Below are 27,228 nucleotides of genomic sequence, written 5' to 3' on the forward strand. Positions count from 1 at the left end.
CAAGGTGTCGGATTTTTCGAATTTCTGGATTACAATTGGATTACTCCGAATTAGAACTATTTAACTCCGTGTTACGCTGGATTTTTTCGGATTATGTTGGATAAGAATAGATACCTCCGAATTAAAACGGGATTGTTCTATATTAGAAGTGGATTACAAGTGGATTATTGGTTAATTAAGACGTATAATTTCGGATTACAAATGTATTAATGAGATGTACTTTAAATGCGCCGAATTATCCGAAAAACACTGTAGTACTGTATATTATTATGGATTCAAAGTTTATTACTCCAAATTACATGCAAGGTGTCGGATTTTTCGAATTTCTGGATTACAATTGGATTACTCCGAATTAGAACTATTTAACTCCGTGTTACGCTGGATTTTTTCGGATTATGTTGGATCAGAATAGATACCTCCGAATTAAAACGGGATTGTTCTATATTAGAAGTGGATTACAAGTGGATTACAAGTGGGTTACTTGTAGATTGCTCAGGTGCACGAATGTATTACTCCAAATTACTTGAAATACCCCGGTTAATTCCGAACAAGCTGAATTTCTGCGAATCGCAAGTGGATTAGGGTGGATTGAAACTCGATTACTATGTATTTAAAGTTGAATTCTAGTAAATTACACCAGATTACAAAAGGACTACTTCGAAATACATTAGGTACTACGAATTAGGCGGATTAAACTTGATCACAGTGCATTTCAAGTGGATTACTAGTTCATCACTGCGGATTACAAATGGATTAATCCAAATTACTTGAAATTCTGTGAATTAATCGGATTACAATGTACAGATTTGGATTCCAAGTGGATTGCTTCGCATTTTTAATGGATTACTCGTCATTATATATTTAGAGTGGATTACAGGTGGAAGTGGGTTCAAGTTTATTACTCCAGCTCACATATGGATTATTCCGAATTGGAATTACTTAGAATGAATCGGATTATTCAGATTATTGTATATTACTAGTGAATTACCAAGAAAGACCAAATTTTCGAAGAAAAGACGAATTATTAACTAAGTATTCGAATTTTTATCTTTTAAAGGATAAACTTTTTCCTAAAAGTGGAATTGTTAAATTTTCAGATAGAAAAAAAAAATAATCAAAAAGAAACGAATTTTCAACTAAATACTTCAATTTTCAATTAAATAAAAATTGTTGAATTTTCAAACAAATGCTTTAATTTTGTACTGGAAAAGATTAATTTGCAATACAAAATGTTACTTTTCAATTAATTTATTACAAAAAATGACGAACTTTGAACAAAATAGTCGAATCTTAAACAAAATAATAAACTTTTTCATAAAATATTTCTTTTTTACCAAATAGTTCAATTTTATACAAAATTTTTGAAATTTCAAACCAAAAAGACCAATTTGTTAGAGATAAGTTAAATTTTAAGCCCGAAAAAAAAATTTTCAACAAAAAAGTTCATTTTCAACCAAGAAAGACCAAATTTCCAAACAAAAGACGAATTCTCAACCGAAAAGTTGCATATTTATATTATAAATGTAAAGGACACACTTTTTCTCTAAATTGGAATTTTTACATTCTCAGATAAAAAGTTATTTTTTAACCAAAAAGAAACGAATTTTTAACCAAATACTTGAATTTTTAAATGAAAAAGATTAATTTACAATTAAAATATTAATTTCCAATTAATTAATTATCAAAAAAGACAAATTTTCAACAAAATACATTAATTTTCAACGAAATAGTTGCATTTTTAAGTGGAAAAAATAAATTTGGAATTAAAAATATCAATTTTCAACGAAAAAGGGAATAGTTAAATTTCTAGTTTGACAAAATAATTCTTAACAAAAAATACAAGGATTTTGAACAAAACGGTTAAATTGTACATAAAATACTAGAGTGTAGAACTGGAAAATATTAATTGTCAATAAAATATATTCATTTTCAATCAATTTACTATACCAAAAAATATGAATTTTTAAATAAATAATTTAATTTTCAAAAAGAAAAGGTCAATTTTGAAATGAAAATATTAATGTTTTACCAAATAAGGGACAGTTTTAATTTCTTGTTAAAATAATCAATTCCTAACTAAAAATAAAAGAATTTTGAACAAAAATGTTGAATTAGTTTAAAAAATTAATTATCAACTAAAAAGAAAAGAATTTTTAACTAGAAAAGATTAATTTTCAGTTAAAATATTGATCCTCAATTAATTTATTACTAAACAAAAAGTAATTTTCAACCAAATAGTTTAATTTTCAAATAGAAAAGATCAATATATTTTAAATTACAGATATTAAATTTTAACAAAAAATGGAACAGTTAAATTTGTAGTTGAAAAATCGAACACTTCAACCAAATACTGGAATTTTCATCTGGAAAAGATAAATTTTCAATCGAAAATAATAATTTCCAAACAAGAATTATAATTTCAATTGAATTGAATAAAAAAATAGACGAATTTTCAATAAAATTAATTAATTTTTAACCTAATAGTTTAATTTTCAAAGAGAAAAAATCAATTTTTAAGAGAAATTTTTAAAGGAAAAGGTTAATTATCAATATAAAACATTAATTTTAATTAATTTACGACAAAAAAAGATAAATTTTCAACCAAATAGTTTTATTTTTAAATACAAAAGATCAATTTTGAATTAAAGATATTAATTTTTTACTAAAAATTGAATAGTTAAATTTAAAGTTTAAAAAATTAACTCTTAAGAGGGCTGTGTACATGGGCTTTGGAGACATGTCGTCTAGGTGTAATTTCTCCGAAAGTATTGTGAAAAATATGACTTTGTAATATAATGTTTAAAAATGAAATATATTTATTCACTCTAAATAGGGCCATTAATATTTAAAGTCAAAATACTCGCAATCAATTAGTATTTATTTTTTAAATACCTTTTTTGTCATATCAATTAAATAGTCAACTCAATGAAATATTTATCAAGTAAAAGAAAGGGTCTAGAAGGGGCTTACTAATAATCGGGCGATAAAAGGGCACTCTTGTTAGGGCCTGCTCAGAAGTTCTAGCTAGAAGCTGGCTAAAACAGCGTTACAGAACTTGTCAAGCCCTCTTCATTTTTCCCGACGAGTGCCCGATTAGAAATAGGGGAATATATCCAGGGCCCTACTAAAACCCGATCGGAATTTCTACATGGGAACTTTCTAATTTACAAATATGGAAAAAGTAATTCAATTGATTAGAATCAAGTGAATTTAGAAGAATTCTAAAAAAATTAAAAGAACTGAATAGGATTTACGATCAATTAATAAGATTTCAGGGCGAATTTCAAATGAATTATACAAAATATTTGAAAATCTCTTCAGATCGTCGCAAACAATTCTGTCAAATCCATTAAAATTTTTAAAATCCATAAAATTATTAAAATCCTTGGAAATCCCTTGAAATTGTTTACATATCTTGAAAATGAAATTGAATATTTAAAAATATCATAAAATATTGAAATTATATTTTACGACTGCATCGAAAATGTATTGAAGTACAGTGATATTTGTTAAATCCCTCAAAATCATAGACAGCCTTTCAAAATCTTATTGGATAATGTTACATATATTGAAATATTTTAAAACCTCGTACTTTGTGTAAAATCGCTTCATATCCTCAGAAATTCGATAACATTGTTTATCCTAAATTAACGCAAAAGCTTTAAAATTACATAAAAGTAATTAAATTAATTCAAAAAATGCCTTCGAATGTTATTAAATCACGTAAACTTCTTTTAAGTAAAAAGCTGGTAAAAATGTCTTTGAAGTTTATAAAATATAATCTGTATTAGGCTCGCACTGCTTGCACAAATTTTAATAATTGATATTGATTTTAAAAACATACTTGGTCTTATATTAAAAAACGACTTTTTCTAGCAGAATGAGAAATTGCAATCCAAATTTGTATTTGATATCAAGTATATTTAGAAATTATCTCCACCATATGTTTCAATCAGACGAAAATTGAAAAAAAGGATTTTCAGCGTCTCAAACTTTACTTTGAATCCTCGCGGTTACTTAATGAAAAACTATTGTTAACAATTATCACTTGTGCGGTATGCTTGGATTCCCAAAACAGTCAGGAACAGAAAAAGTGAAAATCCTATTCCTCTTAATCGATTTAGTAAAATTTAATGAAAGCATTTATTTAACCTATGTTTTATTCTTAAATCTTTCTATACCCGTGTAGAAATTCAAATGGGGAACTATTCTGGTTCCCGAGCAGTTGAATCCACCTAAAGTCGGGGGCTAGTCAATTCATCTGACTAGCTCCCGACCAGTAACGTCACGGTAGATTAGTCGGGGGCTAGTCAGGTGACCCGACTTATTCTAGACGGGGCCTGACCAGGTACTAGTAGGGGTCATATGATAATACATCCGCGTGGAATATTAACCAAACTTTCCAAAATTTGTGGAACTTCCGCTAAATGTTTGTCAAAATACTTATTATTTACGGAAATCTCCATAAACTTTTTTGAAATATTTAAAAGTGCTAAAATTAAACCAAGATTTAATTGGGGAACATATCCTATACTTAAAAATCCATAAATTTATGTAACTAAAATTCTCCAAAATTTGTGGAATATTAATAAAAAAAACTTGAACTGGAACGCAGCAATGGAAGAGCTTCACTCGGAAGGAACCGCCATGTTGGTCACGGTAGTCTGATCCAGGTAATTATGCTTCGTTACGTGTGGACTAATGTCTTAAACACTTGACGCGTCATTTCTGTTGTGCGAGAGGCGGCACGTCGCGCCCTTGCGGATTTTTTTTAAAGCTACCAGTCCAGCACCGCAAGCCTAAAATGAAGGTCGTAGCAAAATCAGAATTGTACCGTGCTGAACAGTTTACTACTAGTATACAACTCTTCACTGATAAATCAAAAACTTTGTCTCTTTCCAATTTCAACTATCTGAAGGATTAGGCTTTATTTACACAAGACAAACCTTTCAGATCAATTTAAAAATAAGAATCTATTAAAATTTAGATTCTTATGACTTCCGGCGGGCACTTTTAACCTACATCTATATGTGTCTCTTCCAATATGGATTTGCTTAAAATTCCATACAAGGGTATTTATAAGTGTTCTTAGAAATTCGCAATTTTCTAAAAAATACTACAAAAAATAAGATTAACCCGACCAGAGCCCCACTAGCTCCCGACCAGAGCCTGAAGATCACCCGCACGGAAATTATTGAATTAAAAGGCCCGACCAGCCCTTGAACATCCACCGACCAGGCCCCGACTGAAATTTCGACAACAAAAAGCCCAAATAGTCCCCGACTGGGTACTTCGTCAAAATTAATAACTTGAATAGAACCCGATTAGTGACCGACTTGTAATAGGACCAAATAGGGTTATTTCCACACGGGCAGAAGAATTAAAATTTAATTAATTAATATTGTATAAAATTTTGATTTTTTTCCGCCTTGTCTAATCTCAAACAATGGGAAGGTCTCGCGAGGCCAAAAACCGTCCGCTCGAGCGGCTCGGCAAACTACCACCCGCCGCAAGGGTAGCGGTTTCCAGACAATGCCTGCCCCAAGGTGACGGTCCCCTGATGATGCCTTTCACCCAGGCAATTTTTTTCAAACTTTTTTTACTAAGTACCCTTTTTTTCTGAAAATATTCCAACTATGATTGGCTGTCAAAATTTTTTTCGTCACTAACAAGCTCCACCCTTCTCGGCGTGCTTATCATATTTCTATCTCTCTCGCACACTCAACTTAGAGTTCCCACGCTAGTATACAGCCCTCTTAAACAAAAATAGAAGAATTTTGAACAAAATTGTTAATTTTCAACCAAATACTTGAATTTTCACCAAAAAATTTTCCCAACAAAATTAATTCGCAAGAGAATAAAAAATTTTTAACTCAACAGATGAGTTTATAACTAAAATAATGAATTGTCAACTAAAATTATAAATCTTCGAAAGAAAGTTAATTTTCAACAAAGAAATAAAGTTTTCTAATCAAATAAATCAATTTTCGACCAAAGAGACCAATTTTTTACAAAATAATTCAATTTTTGATTTAAAAAAAAGGAATTTTTAACGAAAATAATAAATCTTCAACCAACAAAATATAATATCAATTTTTAACACAAAATATCAAATTTTTATACCAAAAATAGAATAAAGTAGTTTAATTTTTAATTTTAAAGATCAATTCTCAACCAAAGACATGGATTTTCAACTAAAATGACGAATCTTTAAAAAAAATTAATTTCCATTAAAAGAATTTAATTTTTCGATTGAAGAGATGAATTTCCGACGAAAGAGACCAATTTTTTACAAAAAAAATTCCACTAAAAAATATTACTTCAACATCAACAAAATTTCCCAATAACAAAAAAAAAGAAAGAATTTTGAACCAATTAGTTTAATTTTCACCCGAAAAAATGATTTTTAACTAAAATCAATTTTTAACTAGAAATAAACATTAATATGGTTTAAATCAGGATAAAGGATTAGTCATTTGAGTGAAAGTTTCATATCTAATAGTAAAAAATTCAACTGTTTTGTGTAAAATTCCTTTTTTTTTAGTTGAAGATTCTCAACATCATTTAACTATATTGCGAAAAATTTGTTGTTTTTTACCTTGAGAATTAATTTTTTAAACTGAAGATGTAATTATATTATTTTTAGTTCAAAATTCGGCCAATTGTTTCAAAATAAACTATTTTCATAAAAATTTAACTCTTCTTTGGAAAATAATTTATTAAGTTAAAAAAGCCTATTTCCAGTTTTGAAATTCATCTCTTTTTTATACAATTCGTTTGGTTCTCAAAATTGAACAATTTTGTTGAAAATTATTTTTTTAGTTAGTATCTTTCGTTAGAACATTAATTTTCCTGGTGTAAAATTTATCTTTCTTAATGAAAATTTGACAAATTTGCTAAAAACGAATTTTTTTTGTTGAAAATGAAACCACCTGGTTGAAATGTATTTTGTTCAAAATTCAAGGCAAAGTTACTTCAGAAAGTAAGTACTTCTTTTGAAGGTGAAGATTTCACTTCCTGAAGGTATAGATTTCACTTCCTGAAAATGAAGATGGTCTTGGCACTATTGACCCACGGGTACTTAGTACAAAAACATGTGGAGGTCTCTGGCAACAATGAGTGGAGGACTCGAGTATTTGAATTTGAGTAACCAGTCAAATGGAATTGAAGTCGTTTCTCGACTTGCGACCGGGTTTATGGCTATAGCTATTAACGAATAAATGATTTTATGGGGCGGCCAATTAAACTTTATTATGCGTGGAACGAGCCTTCGGAACCGCTTTGGAACGGTCCTTGGCTAGAAACGGACTAAATGGACGTAACTCGCAATCGGCCTACCTGTGTAGTTATACCCCCACCATTGCGCCCAACGCGTTGTCGGACGAGATCCTCGTAACTATTTACGACCTCAGTTTATGTATTTACTGTCGTGCAATTTCTAGTCATTCATCTTCCGATTGTCGATCCGGAGTCTTTTGATAAATTTATGATTGCCCTGAAATTTTGGAAATTTATGGTGTCACGAGCCTTGAGCTATCATATCAGCACGCGCGAAAAGTCATGCCCGAAAAATTATTTTTTGAGAGAGGCGCTAGATTTATGACTAATTAAGTGAGCAATTTTTAAAAAATGATATACTAGCAATCATGATTCGCGCACTATGCGTGCGATAAGTTTTTTTGTGGCATTCAAATTGAATATAAATATTTCAGAATGACCTCTAAAAACATTCACAAGTTTTTTGTATTTCCTAAATATTTGTGCACAGACCTTTTAAAATTAAAAGTCAAAATCCAGAACTACAATTTGGTGATTGTGAATTCTCTTTCGTTAAAGCTCTCTCGGCTTTAATTAATACATTATCATCACGTATCTCGACTGCCTTTTCAGGTATTGCAAAATAATGTATACATTTTATTTTTCATGATTACTTTAATATTTTTCTTTATTTTGCACCATTTTTTATTCTCGCAGCTGCCCTGAAAAATTGACATTTTATTGCAACTGCTGCTGTTTTTCCAATAACCTAATTTCCTAATTGTTGTTATTGTTTACGATTAACACAAAAACTACGTGTTCTATAAGAAAGTAATCAATGATAAATTTGTAGTTCTTTTTTTAATGAACAACATTTATGTCTTAATTTTTTTGTAGCTAGTGTCGTTTTTTCGAAAACTTTTATTTTTGTTATTTTCAAAGTTACTGTTTAGTGTTTACGATTTAAACAAAATATATGCATCCTACCATAAATTATTCACAATGAATATGCAGTTCCTTTTTAAATCAACAAATTTCGCCTATTTTTTTTCGTAGCTTATATCGTTTGTCAAAAAATTTAATTTGCTTATTTTTAGTGTCATTTTCTACAATTAAAAGATAACTTTCTATTAATAAATGATTCCTAACAAATTTGTAGATCTTTTTTGAGTAAACAACTTTTGTCTTTTAATTTTTTCTCGGACTATGGGTCATTTTTCAAACCAAAAAAATTATTTTTAATGTTATTTTTTATGAATAAAACAAAAATATGCATATCATTAAAATATTATTTATGACGAACTTGTCGATATTTTTTGAGAACAGACAAATTTTCAACGCAATAGTTAACTTTGAATAAAAGTGATTAATCTTTAATTTAAAAAAATGAATTGTTAACGAAAAGTGTAATAATAAAAAATTAAGAATTTCAACAAAATAGTTGAATCCTCAAAGAAAGCAGATTAATTTTTTCACCAAATAGAGGAAATTTTTAACAAACGAGTTTAATTACAACCAAAATAAATATCTAAGTTAATAAAGAAAATAATTTCATCCAAATAAAGGAATTTTAAACTAAAACATTTGAATTTTCAAGCCAAAAATCGAATAGTTACGGTTTTAGCGAAAAAATAATAATTTTCATCTTAAAAAGCAAATGTTCAACAAATTAGTTAAATTTTCAACAAAGAAAATAAATTTTATAATAAAAAATACAAACAAATGAATCTGCAGCCAAGAAATGTATTTTTTCACCAAATAAATCATTTTCAAATCAAAATCTAAAATTTTTACCAAAAAAAGTCGCAGTTTCAACAAAACACATGCATTTTTAAATAAAAAATATGACTTTCCAATCACAAATGAAATCATTGAATTTCCAGTTAGGCAAATAAATTTTCAAACAAAAGAACGCGTCTCAATAAAATAGTTAAACTTTTAAATACCAGTCAAAGAAATGAATTTGTATAATTGAAATGATAAATCCGAAAAAAGTTGGTTTTCGACAAAATAAATGAATTTTCAATCAAAAATATAAATTTCTTCCCAAAAAAGGCAAGTTTTCAACAAAACACCTCGATTTTCAACTAAAAAATATGGATTTTAAACCAAAAATAGAATTGTTCAATTTTCAGTTAAAATAATAAATTTTTAACCAAAAAAAGCATACTCAACGAAATAATTAAATTTTCAAATTTCAACCTAAGAAATTAATTTTTAATTGAAATCAAGAATCCGCCAACTTGAAGCAGAACAGTTAAATTTACAGTAAAAAAATAATTTTCGACTAAGTAAAATAAATTGGTATTGCAATATACTTACATTTTCAAACAAACAGATAAATTTTTAACCAAGGAGATTGCACTCATATAATAAATATACAATTTCTACTAAAAATTAAATAGTAAAATTGTCCACCAAAAGAAATTAAATTTCAAATTATATAAATATATCTTCAATTAAAAATATAAATTTTCCACCAATAAAGATACATTTATCAGAGAACAAATCAAGTTTTAAACAAACATTTAAATTTTAAATTAATTTTTAAACAAATAAGATTTTATAGTCAAGTGAGACATTTTTTTTAGTTAATTTTGGAATTTTCAAGTAAAACAGACGCATTTTGAACGAAAACACACATTTTCAACAAAAAATAACATTCTCAAAAAACAAAACTAATTTTCAAACAAATAGTTAAATTTAAAATAAAAAATTATTACATAATTCAGAAAATTTTTCAGTCAGGCAAAAAAAAGAATTTTCTACCAGAATACATGACTTATCAATTAAAAAATACCAATATCTAAGATATAAGATTTTTCACCAAATTATTTGAATTTAACTAAAAAGATAAATTATCAACAAAAAATGAAGAAGTAGTATTTTTAATTGAACAAACCAAAATTTGGACTAAATGGAATAGTTAAATTTGCAGTTGAAAAAATGAATTCTAAAATAAATAGTTAAATTTTATTCAAATTGATACGGTTTTAACTAAAATGACGAATTTTCCACAAATTTTTGAATTTTTCAGTCGGAAAGACAAATTTCCATCCCGAAAATATGAAATTAAAAAAAATAAGTTCATATTTTGAACCAAATGGTTGAAGTTTTCATTAAATAATTGAATTTTCAGGTAAATATACTGAAAATTTTCTAGAAGGGAACACATTTTTAACAAAAAATATAGAAGTAAAGTTCTCAATCCAAAATAATAAAATTTTATTAAAAAATAGTTGAATTTTTTAATTGGATTCTATTAATTTAGTTCGCATTTAACATATTCAAAACGTAGAAAAGCGGAATATTGGGTTTTTTTGATTTAAAAAAATTATCTGTTCTAATATAAATTGCATCTTTTTTGGATAAAACATGCAACGCTTTAGTTGAAAATTAAACGATTTTGTTAAAAGTCATCTTTTTTGTTTGGAAATTTAACTGTTTTGTTTAAAAGTCAACTATTTCGTAAAAAATTTACTTCTTGTTTAAAATTAATGTTTTTGTGTTGAAAATTCTATAAAAATCCTTTTTTACATAATAATTTAATTATTTTTCAAAATTGTATATTTTTAATTTAAAAATACATTTGTCTTAGTAAAAATTTAATTTTTCCTAGCTGAAAATGCAACTGTTTAGTTGAAAATTAATTATTTATTTTTCAACAATTTTCGTCGAACCCCTTTGTTGAGAAATCATTTTTTTATGAAGATTCATATTTTAGTTGAAAATTCATCTGTTTGATTAAGAAGTTGAACTATTTTTAATTTGTCTTTTTTCCTTGAAGATGCAACACTTTTGTTACAAGTTAATTTGTGTTGCAGAAAATTTATATTTTCTGGTTTAAAATTCACTTTTGGTATCATAAAATTGAGCTTTCCCATTAAAAGTTCAACAATTTAGACGATTTTTTTTCCTGACTGAAAAATCTATATTTGTTGAAATTTCGTCTTCTTTTTATTTAAATTCATTTTTTTATAACATTGAATCTATTCTAGTAGAAAATTTCGCTAAAAAAATATAAACTATTATATTTTTCCTTGAGAATTCATCTATTGATTAAAAATGCATGCATTTTGTTTAAGAAAATCACAAATATTTTGATAGAAACTTAAACAAGTTGATTGAAACACAACGAAAGTTTGATTAAAAATTCATATTTTTGGCTTAAAAAATCAACTCTTTTGTTAAAAAATGTTGTTTCTGATGTGAAAATTCATTTCTTTTGATAAAAAAAAAACTTTCTGTAGAGGGTTAAGCTATTTTTTTGAAAACTTTTCTTTTCTGGTTGAAAATTTAACTAATTGGTTGAAAGTCAAACTACTTTGTTGAAAATTCAGCTTTTTGGCTAGTTTCATAATTTCAGTTAAACATTCATCTCTTTAGTTGAAAATGTAACTATTTTGTTTGCAGTACGTTTTTTTGTGGCTAAGGTAACTGTAATTAGTTACTAAAAAAAGTTGCTTACACAGGATTGTTAATAATTCACAAACAAAATTTTTTAACTAGGTCAGGGATCAGAGAAGACCCAAGAAACGTAAATTTTGCAGACCTTAAAACAATGTGTTAATGAGCAATACAAGCGGATAATTCTTTCTAAAGATACCGCGTTAACAGTCTTTGGAATTATCAAAACTTAATTTTAGCATGAAACCAATAACTTCTCATTAAGATGAGAATTTAAAAAGAAAAAAAAAGAAAGTTTTGATTAAGGAAGAAGTCCCTGCAGTGGATGCTGGTTGTCAATTGTGGATCTTCCGAGTGTCACAACTTTATACAAATTCATCCAAAACACCCGGAAGGAAGGGCGGTGCATTGGGAAAGTAAAAGTGACAACTGACAAATTACCTCCACATAAAGAAACTCGCTGAGTCTTCAAAAGGCCCCACAGTTGTGGGAGACCACACGTAACTCGAGTTTTCATTCGAAATGGGCGTATCACTACACAAAACCACAAAAGGGATTATGGTTCGGATTTGGGCGTGGCGGGAATATTTTTGACAAATTTACAATATCACGATGACGGATTTTCTGCTAAATAGTTGCTTTTCTTTACCCGTTACCTGTTACTGGGAAGCCGGATATCTATATGCAAACGCGGATGGTCAAAAGTCGAGTGTTCAAAAGTCATTTACTCTGGGAGTCTGGGAAATATGAGTTATTATGAGTTCCCAACAGGGATGCGTCTTCAAAATTTTAAATAAAGATATTCTCATCCTTTATTTTTAGATTTAAATTTGTCAGTGCAGATTGTAAAAATTGTGAAGATCCTCGAAGCATTATAAATGTTCTCTAAAGATTTTATAGTGTCCTCTGAATTTCGTTTGGACAATGTAAACCTTCTATGATTTTGTATAATCTGGACTATTATCCAAATATTAAACATCTGCTAAGAATCCGAAACAATTGAAAATAATTGTTTATCTTTATATTGCATCCAACACTTAGAGATCCTAGAAATCCTTTTAATAATCTTAAACAAAACAATCACAACCGTCTTTTAATAAAAAAAGTCGCAATAATTGTAAGGATCCTCAGAGTATTATAACTATTCTCTAAAGATTTTAACTAATCTTTGAATTTCGATCACATAATCTAAGTCTCATATGATGACCTATAATCTAGAAAATCATTCAGATCTATAACCGAAACATTGGAAAATCATCCAACATCTTAAACATGACCATTGTCACAAATATAACATGATGTCCTATAATATGGATCTTTATCCAGATGCAATAAACATCTGTTAAGACTTCGAAAAAATTGAAAAAAATTGTTTATCTGGATATTGTGTCCTATACTTGCATATCAAAGTTATCTTTTAAACATATATCCTAAACAAAACCATAGTCGCAACCGTCTTATATTTAAAAATCCGGAACATTGTGAGCATCCTCACATTGTTATAATAGTTCTCACTTTCTCTAAAGATTTTCACTATACTCTAAATTTCTTTTCGACAATCTATAAAACGTCCCATGGTGCCCTATAATCTGGACCATTATCCAGATACAATAGAAATCGGTTTGGAATCCGAAACAATTAGAAATAATTGTTTATCTGGATATTGTGTGCTGCAAACACTTGCAGTTAAAAATTATATTTTAAACACCCGAAACAAAACCATAGTCTCAACCGTGTTATAATCAAAAGTCCCAAACATTGTTAGCATCCTCACACGGTTATAATACTTCTCTCTTTTTCTCAAAATTCTCCCTATGCTCTGAGTTTCTTTTAGACAATCTGTAGAACGTCCCATGCTGTCCTATAATATGGACCATTATCCAAACGCAATAAATATCTGTCAAGACTCTGAAATAATTGTTCATCTGGATATACTGTCCTACATACACGTGCATATCAAACTTATCTTTTAAAATTACTAAAAAAAACCATAGTCTCAAGCGTCTTATAATCAAAAATCCCAAACATTGTTAGTATCCTTACATTGTTATTATACTTCTCTCTCTTTTTAAAGATTTTCACTATACTCTGAATTTCTTTTAGACAATCTATAAAACGTCCCATAGTGCCCTATAATCTGGACCATTATCCAGATACAATAGAAATCGGTTTAGAATCCGAAACAATTAGAAATAATTGTTTATCTGGATATTGTGTGCTGCAAACACTTGCAGTTAAAAATTATATTTTAAACATCCGAAAAAAAACCATAGTCTCAACCGTGTTATAATCAAAAGTCCCAAACATTGTTAGCATCCTCACACGGTTATAATACTTCTCTCTTTTTCTCAAAATTCTCCCTATGCTCTGAGTTTCTTTTAGACAATCTGTAGAATGTCCCATGCTGTCCTATAATACGGACCATTATCCAAACGCAATAAATATCTGTCAAGACTCTGAAACAATTGTTCATCTGGATATACTGTCCTACATACACTTGCATATCAAACTTATCTTTTAAAATTACTAAAAAAAAACCATAGTCTCAAGCGTCTTATAATCAAAAATCCCAAACATTGTTAGTATCCTTACATTGTTATTATACTTCTCTCTCTCTTTTTAAAGATTTTCACTATACTCTGAATTTCTTTTAGATAATGTATAAAACGTCCCATGGTGCCCTATAATCTGGACCATTATCCAGATACAATAGAAATCGGTTTAGAATCCGAAACAATTAGAAATAATTGTTTATCTGGATATTGTGTCCTACATACACTTGCAGATGAAGCTTATCTTTTAAAATTCCTAAACAAAGCTATAGTCTCAACCATCTCACAATCAAAAATCCCAAACATTGTAAGCATCCTCACATTGTTATAATACTTCTCTCTTTTTCAAAAGATTTTCACTATGCTCTAAGTTTCTCTTAGACAATCTGTAGAACGTCCCATGCTACCCTATAATCTGGACCATTATCCAGATACAATAGAAATCGGTTTAGAATCCGAAACAATTGAAAATAATTGTTCATCTGGATATTGCGTCCTACACTTTCAGATCAAACTTATCTCTTAAAATTCCTAAAAAAGAAAACGATAGTCTCAACCGTCTTATAATTAAAAGTCCCAAACATTGTTAGTATCCTCACATTGTTATTGTACTTCTCCCTTACTCTCTCTTTGCAGATTTTCACTATGCTCTAAATTTCTTTCAGACAATCTATAAAACGCCCCATGCTGTCCTATAATATGGACCATTTTCCAGATACAATAAAAATCGGTTTAGAATCTGAAACAATTGAAAACAATTGTTCATCTGGATATTGTGTCCTATACACTTGCAGCTCAAACTTATCGTTTAAAATTCCTAAAAAAAACCAGCCTCAACCGTCTTATAATCAAAAATCCCAAACATTGTTAGTATCCTTACATTGCTTTTATACTTCTCTCTCTTTTTAAAGATTTTCACTATGCTCTAAATGTTTTTCAGATAATCTGTAAAAGGTCTCATGCTGTCTTAGAATATAGACCATTATCCAAATACAATAAACATCTGTTAACACTCTGAAACAATTGGAAATAATTGTTTATCTTGATATTGTGTCCTACGCTTAAAGATAAAAGATATCTTTAAAACAACCTAAACAAAACCATAGTCTCAACCGTCTCATAGTCAAAAATCCTGAACATTGTAAACGTCCTCAGATTGCTCTAACTATTCTCTTTCTCTAAACATTTTAAATGTATTCTGAATTTTACTATACTAACTTACTATATTTTATCTGGATATTGTATCCGAAACTTGCAAATCTTAAGTATCTTTTAATGATCCTAAACAATCCCTTAGTCTTATATATTCTTTTGTTTAAAAAATTATGGTTTTAATTAAAATCCTATCTTTATAGTTGAATATCTGTCTCTTTTCGTTGAATTTAACAGGGATGGATTCAATTTGAATTCATTTTTTTGGTTTTATTATCAACTTTTACATTATTTTGTTCAGAATACATTTTTTTCTGATGATTCAAGTACTTGTTTGAATTTTTTTATTTTAATAGTGAATATTTAAAAATGTTTGATTTTAGATCATGCTGGCAAAAAAACATTAATATAAAATTATTTAACTTAAAAAATACAAAACTTGGTTAAAAGTTGAACTAATCTGTCGAAATTGATCTGTAAGAAATTAACTTTTTGGTTTGGATTGACCTTGGTTTAAATTAAAATTATTATTATTATTATTATTATTATTAATATTAATGTTTTGAAACATTAACTATTACACTGATTTGTAGAAAATTAATATTTTTGTTCTATAAATTCAAGGATTTGGTTCAAAATTTTTATTTTATTTATTTAACTTTTTGTTTTGTTTTTAAGAGTTTTTTTAAATAAAAACATTGTGTTTGGTTCATGATTCATCAGTTTAGTAGAAAATTAAACTTTTTTGGTAGAAAATTCATAGTTTTTGGTTACTTCAATTATTATTTAAAAATTAATTTTAATATTAATTGAAAAATTAACCTTTTTATTAAAAAATCATATTATCCAATTCATAATCAAACCATTTCGTAGATAATTCATCCGTTTGGTTTAAAAATGAAAAAAAGTTGGTTGATGATTTATCGGTTTTATTGAAAATTGATCTTTTTGGTTGGAAATTTAGTAATTTGGTTCAAGATTCGTAAGATTAAATTTTTTTTTGCTCGAAAATTCAACAATTTGTTTGACATTTTTTTCTTTCTTGATTAAACAGTCAACTGTTAATAACTTTTAATAAAAGCCAACTTTTCGTATGTTATTACACATTTTTCATTTTCTCATATTTAAAAATTTTGAAATGAATTTGAGAGTTTAAGCCCTGCGACTTATGGCAGTAATTTGACAAACTTCCATCTAACACGCCCCTAGAGTTTGAAAATTTATTGTGGGTGTATTGGTGTACTTCGGCTGGTATAATCAAAGCCAAACTCTGGAGGCTTCATAACAAGGGGATTATCGGGGATTATCCGCCGTTAGGTAGCATTTAGCGTCGGATTAGGCGGACTGTTGGCACTGTTGCAGATAATCTTGTTAAAAGGACACCGTCTTGACTTTTCTTTCGAAAATTTTAATATCGAGGAGAACGAGAAAGCCAAAATATTTTGGGGATAAAGCAAATTATTTATTTTCCTTACTTATTTATTTTTACCTCTCGATTTAATCCTCTTACGATTCTATTATACAGTAAGGTAAACTGACCATTACTGGTACAATGCAAAAAGTATGTCTAATACTGGAAGAATAATAAATATCGTTGAGTACCTTTTATATTCCAACAAAAATCATAAAAGTAAAAATTTTCAATTATTTTTTAAGTTATTTTAAATTTCTTACCCCTATACTTCTTAGCTCTTTTATTCGATAATTTATGAATATTTTAATGTCCAGCATTTGGACAAACTCTTCTCGAAGTTGCCTAAATTTGGACGGGCTTTCGCTAATAAGGCCACATAAACTTATTCCTCCGGTAGTGGGAAGGTCCCTGAGACCTTTCAAAAATATTTCTAATTTTTTTTAAAGGATCTATCTAGATGTAGAATTTCATTGCGCACCTTTTTCCCTTCAAGCAAAAAGTTGTAGCATTTTTAGTATTCCAATTAAAGTAAAAAAACTAGCTTTTTTTGGAAAAATAAATTTCAATTCGTTTTTAACTTAAACTCATGCTCAGTTAGTCAGTTTTTTAGATTTTTCAACAAAATTTTCAGGAAATGTAATTTGAAATTTCCTTCGACTCATACAGCAAAAGGAATATGAAAATTTATTACAAACAATTGTTGTTAATTTTTTTCTGATGCGTGGCGCTTATCAGACTTCTCTAACTTCCAGCGTTTTGTTTATTGAGCAAATATTGAACCACAAAAAACTTCCAGCGAGAAAGTCGTTAAAAATAGTACAAAAAAGTTTTTTGGCAAATTTTAACCCAATCGATTTGATATTAAGGAAATTATTAACGTCTCAAGTCGATAGCGGCTAGGAAACTCGCGCGTGAGAGTCTCAGATCCGATTTATATTACAGTTCACTGGCGCCAAAAATAAAAACTAAATCAAGTAATCAGGTATTAAAGTATTATGCATAAATAAATAATAGCGCATAATGGTAACTAATTTATTCATTTAATATTATGTCAAGAAATATTAATATTATGTCAAGAAATATTAATATTATGCTAAGAAATACTATTACAACAACTATTCATATTACAACAACTATTACAACAAGAAAGAAAAACAAATGTATTTTCTCGATCTTTCACTTTTTTTAATTCCATGAATTTGAAGCATTGAACAAATCACAGAACTCAGAATCCGTTGAATCTCAAATATTAGATGTTTATGTTTTGTTTTACTTTTGTATAGTTTGTCTAAAAATAAAACCATTCTATTGTACATCATATTAAATTAATAAATTAATTTACACTATGCAATATTATTTATTTATGCATAATACCTTGATATTACCTGATTACTTGATTAGTTTTTATTTTTGTTGCAGGGGAACTATATTATAAATCAGATCTGAAGCTCTCGCTACAACCCGCGCGCGAGTCGCCTAGCCGCTATCGAATTGAGACGTTAATAATTTCTCGAATATCAATTCGATTTTGTTCAAATTTTCCAGCAAACTTCTTTCTGCTGTTGTTAACAAGTTTTCCGCTGGAAGTTTATGGCTGCTCAACATTTGCTTGATAAACGAAACGCTGCAAGTTAGAGAAGACCAATATGTGCCACGCATCAGAACAAAATTGACAACCATTTTTTAAAATAAATTTTTAAATTACTTTTGCTCTAACAGTCAAAGTACATTTGAAACTTCATTCCCTAAAAATTTTATTTAGAAATCCTCAAACCTAACTGACTGAGCACGAGTTGAAGTAAAAAACTAATTAAAATTCATTTTTTAAAAAGTCAGTTTTTTTACTCTAATTAGAAAGATAAAAAACTACAACATTTTGCCGACAGGACAAAAGATGCACAATGAAATTCTACATCTAGATAGTCTTCAAAAATGAAAATTGGAAAATTTTTTCAAAAGCCTTTATTGCAATTTCAAATTCTAACCTCAAACTTTTCCAACTAAATAGGTAAGTAACTTAATAGTAACTCATGAATTAAATTTTTCAATACAAATTAGTGAGTATGTATTAAAATTTAATATAATATATCAATATTAAATATTCTAAAATTAATAAGATTAATATTAACGATTCACTTTAAAATTCAACTGTTAGAATGTAAATTAATTTTTCTGTTGACAATTTATATTTTCAAGTTGAAAATACCACTATTATGAAGAAACCTGGTTTTTTGGCATATTGATTCTTTGGCTTCAAAATTCTACTATTATATTTTTGATTCAAAATTCATCTTAATTAAAATTAATACATAAATTGGAAAAAGTGTTCAAACAATTTCAATTATTATTAGGTTAGAATATTTATGATTTGGTTAACAATTGAACATTAAAAAAAAAAGAATTATTTTGTTGAAAATGAAATAGTTCGAAAATTTATCTTTTAATTATAACTTACCTACTTATCGACATCTATTTTACCCAGATAAAGCCCGACAAAATCATCTTGACAAGTGACGGACAGTTTGTAGACTGACTTAAATTTGTTGCAACTCAATTAAACATCGATTTTGGTGTACTTTCGAGGAACGGCGATTTTCTGTGAGGATAGAATAAGGCAGAAAAGAGGGGATTGAAAAAGATTGGCACAAATTAAGTTTGAAAAAGAAATATAGAAAAAGACTGAAGACGACAAATGTAGTATACCATGAGGTAGAGAAGAGGGTATTGAAAAATAGGATACATTTTCTCTATATCTCCCTATCATAGACTGAGTTCTGTACCGTTATGGCCGCGATTTTCGGAACTGAATGACCGCCAGCATTGCGCGTAACATGTGCTGGCACGTACAGCTATACTCTGCTCCCTAAGAGAACACACTACAGAACGATTAATTTTAATTTTCCTTTATAAAGGAGAGGAAATTGGAAAGAATAAACGGTAATGGGGATTAACAGAGATATACGAAAATATTGACTTGGATAGATAAAGGATAGGATAAGACAGAAAAGCGGGATTGAAAAAGATAGACGTCAATTAAGTTCGAGAAAGAAATATAGAAAAAGATAGAGTTTGGAAAATTTCGTATACCATGAGATAGAAAAGAAGGTATAGAAAAATATGAACGTGAATTTACTCTTACAAAAAAATATAATAGGATAAATTTTCTCTGCCTCTCCCTATCATAGACTGAGTTCTATAATTTTTGTAGAATAAATTTTCTCAGCGTAGTTCCTTTATAAAAGTAAATTACCCAACCCATCAGTGACAAGGAACTTGAAAGTGTAAGACAGTAGCGTCATGCACTTATAGCGTGACGGCTGAAATTTTCGGAAGCGAGTGACCGCGAGCACATGCACGTAACATGTGCTGGCACGTACATTGCGCTGGCACGTATAGCTAGTATGCTGGGGTTGACGCACCGTGGTCCACGGATTCACGCATACTACTCAACGTGATAAATGAATATCCGAGCCACTCCACGTGAATCAAATGAAGTACATTCCCAGGGGCGTCAAATTTCAGGCAACAAAAAGTAAATTAAAAATTTTATTATGCTTTCCGACTAGTCTGCTTCGAAAAACAGCATCAAAAATATCAAAAGTCAGATTCTGAATACAATGTCAAAAGGTAAAATCAGTTTTTCGTTTCATAAGTTATTTTATATATCAAGTAAAGATTTAGCTTTCTAATGTCTAGCGTAGGAGGATTACTGTGGAAAACCTCGGATTACCCTAAATTATCTCTATATAGAGAATTACTCTGGATTGCTTTAGATTACACCAGATTGTGGACTAGATTAGACTCGCGCGAATTTTCAACAAAAAACGATTACTTTTCAACAAAATTGTTAAATATACAGAAAATAGATAAACTTTTAACTAGATTGTTAAATGTTTAAATAAACAAGATAAATTTTCAACTAAAAAGGATAAACTCTCCACCAAAAATTACATTGTTAAATTTCAAGATTATGAATTAATTCTTAACCAAATAAGAAAGAATTTTAAATAATACAGTTCTATTTTCTGTCAAAGAACTGAATATTTAATTAAAAGTACGAAGCTTTAAATTAAATTAGTAAAATTACGCATCTTCAACCAAAATAATAACTTAAAAAAAAGGTTAAATTTTCTACAAAGGCATACATTTTTAGCCAAGAAATTAATTCTCAACTAATATTCAACAAAAAATATTTGTATTCGAAAACAGAAATAGTTAAATTCAACCAACAGAGAAGAATTTTTAATAACAGTTGATGAATCCTCAACCGCATAAAATGAATTTTTAACAAAACTGTTTAACTTTCAACGAAGTAGGTTAACTTTCATTTAAACAGTTGAATTTTTAACTAAAAAACATAAATTTCACACCAAAATTAATTTAGTTAAACTTTCAATTGAGATATTAATTTTTTACAAAAAATGAGAGAATTTGCATTAAATTTTCAAGATTTTCGTTATTTAAGAATAAGGACTGAAAAATCTTGTTTGGATCAAGATTCAGCTACTTAGAATCTTAGATGAAAGTGGAACTATTTTGTTTAATATTTATTTTTTTCCTTGATAAATCATGATTTAAGTTGCAAATCTTTTTCTTTTGGTTCAAAATTCCACTATATTTTATTGACGCTTTTTTTCATAAATTCATTTTTTTAACTAAAAACTTTACTATTCCATGTTTGGTGGGACATTTATATTCGTCAATTAAAAAGTCAACTATTCGGTTGTAAAGTTCTGTATTTTGATAAAACTTTGTCCTTTGTGGTAGAATATTAATCTTCTTGGTATTAATTCACCTTTTTACGTTAAAAATCCACTTCTTTGGCATGAAATTTAAGAATGAAGATAAAAATTCGTTTAAAGAATCAACATTTAGTTACAAAATTAATTTTTTTAACTTAAAATGTACCTTTTCCATTTTTTGATATAAATTTATCCTTTTTGATACACATTCGATCGTCTTGTTCGAAATTGTATTTGTTTGTTTTAAATTGTTTACTATTTGGTTGAAAATGTCTTTTTTAGTTGAAAATTTATTTTGTTATTAAAAATCAGTTTTTTAAACTAAAATGAAACTTTTCAATTTGGCTTAAAATGCAACTATTTGGTTAAAAATTCATCTATTTTATTGTAACTTTGTCTTCTATACAGAAAATTAATCTTTTTGGTTGAAAATTAATTTTTTTATTAAAAATAATATTTGTTTAAAATGTAAATGTAACTATTCTATGCCCCGTTGAAGCTTTTGAATTTTTAGTTACAAATTCAACTATTTAATTGAAAATGTATGTGTTTAGATGAAAATTAGTCTTTTTCGGCAAGAGATGAATCTTCTTGGTGAAAAATTAAATTGTTTGTATTTTTCGATATCCTGGAAAATTTAACTATTTAAAATAAAATTTGATTAGAAATGATTTATATGAATTACAAATTTGACTATTTAATTCTTGATTGTAAAGTTGTCTTTGTTAGTGGGAAAATTATACTGCTTTCTTGAAATTTCACTGCTTTCTTGAAAATTCGTGTATTTTCTTAAAAATTCGTCTTTCTGGTAGAAAATTAATCATCTTGATTAAAAATTCGAATTTTCGGTTAAAAATCATTTCTAAAGTGAAAATTCAATTATTCCTTTCTTTATTCTAAATTTATCTTCATTAGTTCAAAATGTAATATTTGGTTGAAAATTGGTCTTTTTTTGGTGAAGATTTATTTTTTTGGTTGAAAATTTAACTATTTGGTTGATAGTTGAAGTGCATTGCTAAAAATTCATTTTTAGTTGAAAATTAATTTTTTTAAACTTTAAATGTAACTTTTAAATTTTTCGTCATAAAAATATCTGATTTAATGAATATTAAATCGTCTTGTTCGTAAAATAATTTGTTTCGGTTAGAAAATTAACTTTTTAATTAAAAAATTAATTTTTTTTAACTTAAAAAGTTCATTTTTTCAACTTCAAATCTAACTTTTCTATTGTTTATTATAAATTTATCTTTTTTAAAAGGCTTTCAATCGTCTTGTTAAAAAATTCTTCTACTTGGTTTAAAATGTAACTATTCTGTGAAAATTCGTCTATTTTGTTGAAAATATGTCTTTCTTTTGCAGAGAATTCATCTTGTGGGTTAAAAAATTAACTACTGGGCTAAAGATTCATTTTCTTGATTCAAAATTTATAATTATTTTGGTTTAAAAATTTAACTACTTTGTTGAAAATTAGTGTTTTTTTATGTAAATTAATTTTTTTTAACTGAAAATTTAAATGATTTATTGTTTGCTGAAATTTCTTTTTGATAGGTTGAAAATCCACCTGTTTGGTCAAAAATTAAATTAAAAAACAAAATTTTGGCTGAAAATTTATTTTTCAACTGTTAATTGAACTATTCTATTTTGTGTTAAAATTTAATTTTTTTGGTTTGAAAATTTATGAATTATGTTAAAGATTGATGCTTCTTGTTAGAAAATCAATCTTTTAGTTAAAAGTTTATTTCTTTGATTGAGAATTTAGCTCTTTATATTGAAATTTAATTTTTTTATCTAAAAATGTAATTATTATATTTTTTGTCGACATTTTTTTTTATAGTTTAAAAATGTATCTGTTTAGTTGAGAATTTGTCAATTTCGTTGAAATTTTATTTTCTTCGGTTGAAAATTAATTTTTTCCCTGAAAATTTAACTATTCTATTTTTGGTGGTACGTTCATTTTTTGGTTAGTAATTCATTTCTTTGATTGGAAATTCATTTCTTCGATTGAAACTTTAAAATTGAACTATTTTGTTGAGAATGAATTTTATTCTTAGAAATTTATTTTTGTAAGTGGAAATTGTAACGATGCTATTAAAGGTTGAAAATTGATCTTTTTTAGTGGAAACTTCATTTAATTCGTCGAACATTAATTTTTTCTTTAAAAAATTATATTTCCTATTGGAAGTTGATCTATTTGCACAGAAATAAATTATTTTCATTGTCAATTTATCATTTCAGTTAGAAACTTATATCTGTGGTTCAAAATTTTAATAATTTGTTGAAAATTAAGTTCTTTATTTGAAAATTAAACTATTTGGTCAAAAATAAAATAATTTGGTTGCAGATTCACAATTTTGGTTATAAATTTTTTTCTTTGATAAAAAATTATTTTTATTAATTTTGTTGAAAATTATTTGTTTTTGTTGTTGTTGAGAACGTACTTTTCTAACCGCTGTCCGCTTTACCCTACATGTCTAGATTATCCCCATCCCATGGTTATATATTATACATATTTTATAGTTCATAATAAATATTAAATTCCATTATAACTGTGTTATCTTATGGCAAAAATGAAAGATTTCAGTATATATTTTAAACTTCAATAAGTCTTAAGGCAGACTTAGGAACATCCCGAAGAGTGATATATAAAATAGAGGCTCAGGTGCCTTGATTTAAGAAAGGAAGCAGTGGGGGGTCTCCCCTTTCTTGAAGGTTTCTTGACGATGATGAATTTCAGCCCAACCTGCGAAAACTCTTCTGAAGACACTTTATTACCGAAACAGTATAGTACACCATAATACAATATATAACACAATGTATTATAGTTAAGCACAATATATTTTATATCGGACAGAAAAAACTAGGGTTTCTATTGGAACCAATTTTTGGGTCCTTATAAGCTGAAACAAAAAGGGTTATTATATTTAATAATTATTTACTTGCGATTTCAAAACTTTTTTCAGTTTCTCCTTCTCGTGAAAATTCCGAATTCTTTTCAGACTTGAGTAGATTTAATTCCGTAATAAAAAAGTTTTTCAATCGTTATAATTCAACACAAACTTTTGGAGTTCATTGTCGCCCATGACTACTGAACCGCCCTGCTTTTTCCGCTTCAAAAGCCGTCGTAAAGTGAGGGGTGCGCAATTGCTAACTGCGCACTTATTTCGGTTTACTGCATTGTTTTAATTCAATACAAACTTGTGCAATTCCTGGACGCCCATGACCACTGAACCGCCATCAGCTTCGAGTGCGATCGAGAAGCGAAGAGTGCGCAGTCGCCAACTGCGCAATTCTTCAGGTTTGCTGCACTATTATAATTTAACACAAACTTTTGCATTTCATTGCTGCCCATGACTACTGAACCACTATCGGCTTCGAGCGCGATCGAGAACCGAAGTGTGCGCAGCCGAAAACTGCGCACTTCTTTAAGTTCACTGCATTATTATAATTCAACACAAAATTTGGCAGTTCATTGTCGTACATTACAACTGAGACTGAACCACAATGCTTTGTTCATTTTCGAAAACTATTTGTAATTCTTAGATACCGTTTCTAAATCTTAAGTAAAAATTTTGTAAATTTAATATAAAAAATACTGATTTTTTTTTTAGTATCCTAAATGTCGGAATGTTCTGAAAATGTATAACAGTGTAGGATGGTTTCAAACTTACAGTTTTACTCAATATCTGCTACGCAGAATACATTTTTCAGCCAGTGTACAAAATCTTATAAATGAAAAATTAAACAAATTGAATTTCAGTTTGAAGCATTAATTATCAACAAGAAAAAACGAATTTTCAGTCGCTTGTATTCAACTAAAAAAATACGAATTGTTCACAAACTATTTGAATTGTTAACCAAAACAGTTGAATTTGCAAACCGAAACCAAATAGTGGAAGTTTCGAACAAAATAGTTGAATTTTCAACCAAATATTTTAATTTTCAACCAAAACTAGAATCAATGCATTTTTTGTGAAAAAAATTAATTTTCAACACAAAAAGACGAATTTTCTACCAGTTGACTAACTTTCAACAATAAAGATAATTTTCAACAAAGAAGTTAATTTTTTAAATAAGCATTTTTTTAACAAGATAGTTGATTTTTCAGCCAAAATAGTTTAATTTTTAGCTAAGAAAGATAAGTTTTCAACTAAAAAAAATCAAATACCATTCAAATATGGAATAGTTATATCTTAAGTTTAAAAAATTGTTTTTGAACAAACAAAAACAAATTTTTTACCAACTAGGCTATTTTTCAAATCAATAATTGAATATTTAACCAAATAGTTACATTTTCTTCCAAAATAGTTGAATTTTAAAATAAAAATAAAAAGATAAGTCTTAAACTGAGAATAAAAAATTTACATTTCCAGTTTGAAAAATCACGCGGCTCGCAAGTTTCATCGTGCATAGGACGCACAGCTGTTGGATCTTACACTTACAAAAATGTTTGTTTGAATGAAACAAATTTTGTTTGAATCAAACAAATTGTTTCTTTAATATGGGGTCAAAAAAATGTTTGTTTGATAGAACTGTTAAATGTAAAAGTCAAATCAGCTACAACTGAAATTTAGTGATTGTGAATTCTCTTTTGTTAAAGCTCCTTCGGTTTTAAAGAACACATTCTGATTACATGTCTCAGGAGAAAAAAGGTTAAAAGCAAATTTTCAGATCTAATTCAAAAATAATATTGTTTTCAAACATTTTGCTGTACCCTGTTTGTTCAAAATTGAATGTATTATTTGTTATGTAATTTTTCATGATTAAAAAAAAACTACGCTCCTTATCAAAAAATGATTCATAATAATTTTTTAGTTTTGTTTGGTAAACAACTATAGTGTATATTTTTCTTTGCTTTTGTGGTCTGTCGAAAAGTTTATTTTTCTATGTTTAATGTTGTTTTTTACAAATAAAACCAAAACCAAGCGACAAAAAAAAAAGATTGATACCGAGTTAGTAGATCTTTTTTGTCTACATAATTTTCGTATATTCATATTTTTTCGTGTCTTGCATAGTTTGACCGCGAACTGGAATTTTTTATTTTTCATTAGTTCTTTTACAATCAAAATTTAAATTTTCGATTTTTCAAGGAAATTGAAGAAAAATCTTATTAAAATCGTGCAGGACTTTCAATTATTTGGTTAAAATTCAACTATTTTGTTAAATCTTTCATTATTTTGTTAGAAATTCAACTATTTTGTTGTAAATTTATTCATTTAAAAAATAATTTAAATATTTTGCTACTTGTCAACTACTTTGTTAAAAATGTAATTTTGTTGTTTTTGAAAATTCAACTATTTTGTTAAAAATTTAATCGTTTTATTCAGAATTAAATTATTTTTCAAAAAAGGTAATTATTTTGTTAATAATGTAAGTATTTTGTTCAAAATTGATTCATTTGATTAAAAATTAAACTATTTGAAAACAATTTAATTAATTAAAAAAGAATTTAATTATTTCGTAAAGATTTTAACAAGCTTGTTAATAAATATTCTGATTTTTTAGAGAATTAAATTATTTTGTTGAGAATTCAACTACCTAGTAAAAAATGTCATTATTTTCTTCAAATTAAATCATTTTTTTGAAAATTTAACTGTTTTTTTATAAAAGGATTTATTTGATTGAAAACCCAACTATTTGATTAAAAATTTGATTACTTTGTGGAAAACCCAAATTTATTGATACAAATTTAATTTTGTTATTGAGC

This window comes from Belonocnema kinseyi, chromosome 1 (assembly GCF_010883055.1).
Source record: "Belonocnema kinseyi isolate 2016_QV_RU_SX_M_011 chromosome 1, B_treatae_v1, whole genome shotgun sequence".
NCBI classification, from domain to species: Eukaryota; Metazoa; Arthropoda; class Insecta; order Hymenoptera; family Cynipidae; genus Belonocnema; species Belonocnema kinseyi.